Source organism: Ranitomeya variabilis, chromosome 4, assembly GCF_051348905.1.
Source record: "Ranitomeya variabilis isolate aRanVar5 chromosome 4, aRanVar5.hap1, whole genome shotgun sequence".
Lineage (NCBI taxonomy): Eukaryota > Metazoa > Chordata > Amphibia > Anura > Dendrobatidae > Ranitomeya > Ranitomeya variabilis.
The window spans coordinates 751608204-751615683 of record NC_135235.1 but is presented as its reverse complement, the minus strand read 5'-3'; positions in this window follow the sequence as shown (position 1 = coordinate 751615683).

Here is a 7480-nt window from a genome sequence, read left to right as displayed (position 1 = left end):
GCCTCTATCTGTGCAGTAGATGCAGTGTATCCAGAGCCTCTATCTGTGTAGTAGATACAGTGTATCCAGAGCCTCTATCTGTGTAGTAGATGCAGTGTATCTAGAGCCTCTATCTGTGTAGTAGATGCAGTGTATCTAGAGCCTCTATCTGTGCAGTAGATGCAGTGTATCCAGAGCCTCTATCTGTGTAGTAGATACAGTGTATCTAGAACCTCTATCTGTGTAGTAGATGCAGTATATCCAAAGCCTCTATCAGTGTAGGAGATACGGTGTATCTAGAGCCCCAGTGTATCTCAGCATCTCTCCCGCTGATTACATACCTGGGTACCGGTACAGGATGGATACAGGGCACTCACTGGTGCTGCTGGTACTTTTATAAGAGGGAGCATTGTGATATCATCAGGACAATCCCCCCATTCTTAAAAAGGATGATCTGATCCCTCGTTATATTTAGAAATGATTTTTTCGTGGCCGATCTGAAGTTATCCCCTAAAAATAATCCCACAAGGTGAACCTGATGGGAGCGCGGCGATTGTGCCCTTTACAGCCCATCCTCAGAATCCTTGTGTAGCCGCCGGCCATAGTCCACATAGTTGTGAAACCAGATCCAGGACAATGTGAGACATAAGGCTCTGTGTCTAAGCCCCAAGACTGGGCGGTGGTACACCAGAGGCTCAGATATGTCTCCGGAGGCTGGAGATTCCACATCACATCCCATCCCGAGGCTGCGGCTGCTGCGGCACCTCTGCAAGTGCGAGCAACTAACTCGCCTGATAATTAGCAGAATCCAGTGATGAGGACACTCATCAACTTCCTTTGAAATAGACCTTCACAAGAAACATATGGTGAAGAGGGAAAACTACAATTAATTATAGCAAGGGAGAGAGAAACTAATTAAAACAACCTTTGAAGCAGAAATCTCCTGCAGTGGCCAGTTAGTTAAACGGAAAAGGTATTTTCTGGGAACTGTATACCAAAATGGACATTTGTTTACGCAGAAGTCTTTATTCCAATGAACAAGCATCCGGGGTTCAAAGGATTTTGTGGAGAATGTTCCAGCCTTTGTGTCTCCATTGTCCTGATATGAATATTGGGACTTTGGATCAATCGAATAAAAAGCAGAATTTCAGTTTGGATCCCTTGTCAATACTTGGAAAATATAGTTCACTGTGGTTCTGCCCATTTTCCCAATAAGTTCTGAGCCATTCCCGTGACATCAGATTTAGTAATTCTTGGTAGGCACGGCACTGTATAAGGAACGTGCCTCTGACTGCAGAGCCCCTAAGGGATAGCTAGAGGGGAAATCTGTGCAGTGCCAAATTCCCCCCTCCCACTACCTCCCCAGGTGAGGTCATGATTGGGACGCCCAGCGGACCAACCGGGGAGAAGAGGTGAGTCAGGCCACACCCTCAGGGGTTAAATTCTAGTGACGGGGCCAGGTTCTCCCTCTTTCTCCCCGGCTGACCCTTGGAAGCTGTTGTCCCACCCTCCCTCCCTTATATACTGGTAAATGTACTGTGCAGTTACTGTTAAAATGTTTTGAATTTTAAATTTTATAAAAAAAAAAAAAAAATTTGTTTTTTTTTTTCGATATACGTCACAGCGGTAAGTAGAGGGGGGCAAAGGTTCGTAACCTCTCATCGGCTTGCTGGCCCAGCGGTCGTTGGCTGGGGCCTTCAGCAATGAGTGCGTCACAATGTGTAATTGCCCTTCTCTACTTTGCAAATAATAAAACTGTGACCGACCTGTTCAACCCATCCAGGATTGTTGGTGTCTTTTATTACGGAATGGTGGGACAGGGGAAGGCACTGGTTGCGACACACGGGTCTCTGCAGTCCTATCATTATCCCTTTTATTATATGTAATTGCATGTATCGTATTGTTTGTTCCCATTTTGTTTCATTCTGTCTATTTTTATAAACACTGCCAATCTTTCTAGGTTAAATATATAAAATATAATATCTCTGTTCCTCTTGTTCTATAAACCGCACCCCGAAACCATACACTGCCAGTAACGGGCGTCCAATCAGTTTGTATAAACGATTGGTGGTGGCAGCTAGTAGATACTTTTGCTATTGAGGAGCTGGCAGTGATCGTGAATACATATATACACTCACCGGCCACTTTATTAGGTACACCTGTCCAACTTCTTGTTAACACTTAATTTCTAATCAGCCAATCACATGGCGGCAACTCAGTGCATTTAGGCATGTAGACATGGTCAAGACAATCTCCTGCAGTTCAAACCGAGCATCAGTATGGGGAAGAAAGGTGATTTGAATGCCTTTGAACGTGGCATGGTTGTTGGTGCCAGAAGGGCTGGTCTGAGTATTTCAGAAACTGCTGATCTACTGGGATTTTCACGCACAACCATCTCTAGGGTTTACAGAGAATGGTCCGAAAAAGAAAAAAAATCCAGTGAGCGGCAGTTCTGTGGGCGGAAATGCCTTGTTGATGCCAGAGGTCAGAGGAGAATGGGCAGACTGGTTCGAGCTGATAGAAAGGCAACAGTGACTCAAATCGCCACCCGTTACAACCAAGGTAGGCCTAAGAGCATCTCTGAACGCACAGTGCGTCGAACTTTGAGGCAGATGGGCTACAGCAGCAGAAGACCACACCGGGTACCACTCCTTTCAGCTAAGAACAGGAAACTGAGGCTACAATTTGTACAAGCTCATCGAAATTGGACAGTAGAAGATTGGAAAAACGTTGCTTGGTCTGATGAGTCTCGATTTGTGCTGCGACATTCGGATGGTAGGGTCAGAATTTGGCGTAAACAACATGAAAGCATGGATCCATCCTGCCTTGTATGGAGCATCTTTGGGATGTGCAGCCGACAAATCTGCGGCAACTGTGTGATGCCATCATGTCAATATGGACCAAAATCTCTGAGGAATGCTTCCAGCACCTTGTTGAATCTATGCCACGAAGAATTGAGGCAGTTCTGAAGGCAAAAGGGGGTCCAACCCGTTACTAGCATGGTGTACCTAATAAAGTGGCCGGTGAGTGTATATATATATATATATATATATATATATATATATATATATATATATATATATATATATATATATATATATATAAAACTTGTGTTGGAATCGGAGGTGTATACACCATACACTCACTGTGAGTTCCCCAATAACCGGTCTAGTAGTGAAAGCAGCCGCGGCCTCATCCATCACTCGTCAGTCAGTTACGTAATTGTCCAGATGACTGGAGGCAGCGGTGAGATCTGTGCGATCTGCCCCAAGCTGTTAGGGTATGTGTCCACGTTCAGGATTGCATCAGGATTTGTAAGCCAAAACCAGGAGTGGAACAATCAGAGGAAAAGTATAATAGAACCATAGGCTCCACTTCTGTATTTATCACCCACTCCTGGTTTTGGCTTACAAATACTGATGGAAAATCCTGACCAAATCCTGAAGCAATCCTGAATGTGGAGACTTACCCTAAGATCCCTGACAACACAGGATAGGATTAGATACACGGCTCAGCAGTCAGTATCACACAGGATAGGATTAGATACACAGCTCACCAGACAGTTTCACACAGGATAGGATTAGATACACGGCTCAGCAGTCAGCATCACACAGAATAGGATTAGATACACAGCTCAGCAGTCAATATCACACAGGATAGGATTAGATACACGGCTCAGCAGTCAGCATCACACAGAATAGGATTAGATACACGGCTCAGCAGTCAGTATCACACAGAATAGGATTAGATACACGGCTCAGCAGTCAGTATCACACAGGAGAGGATTAGATACACAGCTCACCAGACAGTTTCACACAGGATAGGATTAGATACACGGCTCAGCAGTCAGCATCACACAGAATAGGATTAGATACACAGCTCAGCAGTCAGCATCACACAGGATAGGATTAGATACACGGCTCAGCAGTCAGTATCACACAGAATAGGATTAGATACACGGCTCAGCAGTAAGTATCACACAGGATAGGATTAGATACACGGCTCAGCAGTAAGTATCACATATGACAGACTGAGATGCACTTCTTAGCACCCCGTGGATACATAGGGACATGTTTCTGGCGGCCTCGGTTCTGGTTATCACTGATGTCGCACTGTACAGGGAGGTGACAGGGTGAGGAGGAAGCGAGGGTGGCCCCGGGTGTAGGGCACGGACCTCTGCCCTCGTATTGATAGGCGCCTGTAACCATATCCGCTGAGAAGCGCTCACGTTACAGCGGCGGCCGGGCACAGCGTGGAGACGACGGGTGGCAGCTCCATTAGCACCCAATTAAAACACCCAGATGCAGACTGATTACAGCTCTGAAGCTCAGACATCTGGGAGAATAATCATCTGTTCTTAGAAGTTGTAGATGAGGAGAACGACAGAGACAGATCAGGTGCAAGAAGCGTCTGTGCGGAGTGCAAGTATAAGGAAAGGTCTGAATGTGGCTGTAGCTGGGGCCCAGGAGCTCTGGGGGCCACATCCAACTCCAGAGCAGGTGGAATTGTGTATTATGATGAGATGTTAGACTGCACAGGGCCCATATACTGGCCTCGCACAGGGGCCACTTCTGTCGGTGTTTGCTCCTCTCGGTGTTTGCTTCTTTCTGTCTCTGTCTGCTCCTGTCTGTGCACGCTTTCTGTCAGTGCACTCAGCAGACAGTATCACACATGATAGGATTAGATACACAGCTCAGCAGTCAGTATCACACAGGACATGATTAGATACACAGCTCAGCAGACAGTACCACACTGTACAGGATTAGATACACGGCTCAGCAGACAGTATCACACAGGACAGGATTAGATACACAGCTCAGCAGTCAGTATCTCACAGGAGAGGATTAGATACACAGCTCAGCAGTCAGTATCATACAGGATAGGATTAGATACATGGCTCAGCAGTCAGTATCACACAGGATAGGATTAGATACATGGCTCAGCAGTCAGTATCTCACAGGAGAGGATTAGATACAAGGCTCAGCAGTCAGTATCATACAGGATAGGATTAGATACATGGCTCAGCAGTCAGTATCACACAGGATAGGATTAGATACATGGCTCAGCAGTCAGTATCTCACAGGAGAGGATTAGATACAAGGCTCAGCAGTCAGTATCATACAGGATAGGATTAGATACATGGCTCAGCAGCCAGTATCACACAGGATAGGATTAGATACACGGCTCAGCAGTCAGTATCACACAGGAGAGGATTAGATACACGGCTCAGCAGTCAGTATCATACAGGATAGGATTAGATACACAGCTCAGCAGTCAGTATCACACAGGAGAGGATTAGATACACGGCTCAGCAGTCAGTATCATACAGGATAGGATTAGATACATGGCTCAGCAGCCAGTATCACACTAGATAGGATTAGATACACGGCTCAGCAGTCAGTATCACACAGGATAGAATTAGATACACAGCTCAGCAGACAGTATCACACAGGATAGGATTAGATACATGCCTCAGCAGTCAGTATCACACAGGATAGAATTAGATACACGGCTCAGCAGACAGTATCACACAGGATAGGATTAGATACATGGCTCAGCAGTAAGTATCACACAGGATAGGATTAGATACACGGCTCAGCAGTCAGTATCACACAGGAGAGGATCAGATACATGGCTCAGCAGTCAGTATCACACAGGAGAGGATTAGATACACGGCTCAGCAGTAAGTATCACACAGGATAGGATTAGATACACGGCTCAGCAGACAGTATCACACAGGATAGGACTAGATACACGGCTCAGCAGTCAGTATCACACAGGATAGGATTAGATACACGGCTCAGCAGTCAGTATCACACAGGAGAGGATCAGATACACGGCTCAGCAGTCAGTATCATACAGGATAGGACTAGATACACGGCTCAGCAGTCAGCATAAAAAAGATAGGATTAGATACACAGCTCAGCAGTAAGTATCACATATGACAGACTGAGATGCATTTCTTAGCACCCCGTGGATACATAGGGACATGTTTCTGGCGGCCTCGGTTCTGGTTATCACTGATGTCGCACTATACAAGGAGGTGACAGGGTGAGGAGGAAGCGAGGGTGGCCCCGGGTGTAGAGCACGGACCTCTGCCCTCTTATTGATAGGCGCCTGTAACCATATCCGCTGAGAAGCGCTCACGTTACAGCGGCGGCCGGGCGCAGCGTAGAGGCGACGGGTGGCAGCTCCATTAGCACCCAGTTAAATACACCCAGGTGCAGACTGATTAGAGCTCTGAAGCTCAGACATCTGGGAGAATAATCATCTGTTCTTAGAAGTTGTAGATGAGGAGAACGACAGAGACAGATCAGGTGCAAGAAGCGTCTGTGCGGAGTGCAAGTATTAGGAAAGGTCTGAATGTGGCTGTAGCTGGGGCCCAGGAGCTCTGGGGACCACATCCAACTCCAGAGCAGGTGGAATTGTGTATTATGATGAGATGTTAGACTGCACAGGGCCCATATACTGGCCTCGCACAGGGGCCACTTCTGTCGGTGTTTGCTCCTATCGGTGTCCGCTCCTGTTCATGTCCGCTCCTGTCGGTGCACGCTCCAGCCCGTTGGTGTCTGCTTTGTTGCTGTCAGTTTTCTGTCGGTGTCCGCTTTCTGTTGGTGCATGCTTTCTGTCAGTGCCCTCTCCCGTCATCTGCTTCTTTCGTTGTCCACTCCTGTCAGTGTCTTCTTTCTGTCGGTGCACGCTTTTCTGGCACCCAAGGAGTTCGGGTACCACAGTGGTGCTGCCTTCCTCTCGGGGAGGGTAGTGCCATTCCTGGAGACAAGTGGGATCCCTTTGGCAGGTAATCTTACACAGAACACATTCTGAATCCAGGCCAGAAGGGGAGCTCAAAACCCGGCTTTAGGGGAACTTCCCTGATTTACATCCTGGTCTGGAGGAGGTGTTAGTTAGTTAGTAGTAGACAGGGAAGGGGCAGAGGAGAGATTAGGAGCTCAAGGAGACTGCAATTGGGCCTCCTGTGAGCCAGAGCGCAGAACCCAGGCACCGGGAGCCCGAGGTTGTGGACAACTGCAAGTTCCACAGCAGAACTGGAGGGCATAGGACTATACATAAATTGCCCATATAATGCCTGAGGTACAGCAGCAGTTAGAGCCTGTAGTCACTGTGTCTGAGACCCCAAGAGAATAGCTCAAGTTGCCTGCCCTGCAGGTACTGTCCCAGGACAGGAGAGAGAAAGGGGTACCTTGCCAGCAAACTACAGGTAGCAAGGGACCAGAAAACCAGCGCATAGTGGAAGGCTCCCAACCTGACCTGCCGAGGGGATTTCTACTTGTTTTCGGGCTGCCTGGACTCCTTCTGCACCTGTTGCTGGTACCCTGGAATGAGGCTGACTATTACTTCAGTAAACCAGGTAAAGACTGCACCCTGTGTCCTCCGTTATTTACCGGCAACCCACCATCCTTACCATACACCTTGGGAGCCCTGGGGACCCCGCTTCACCTATGGGAAGTGTCACCATCTTCCTGCAGCAACATCACCCCAG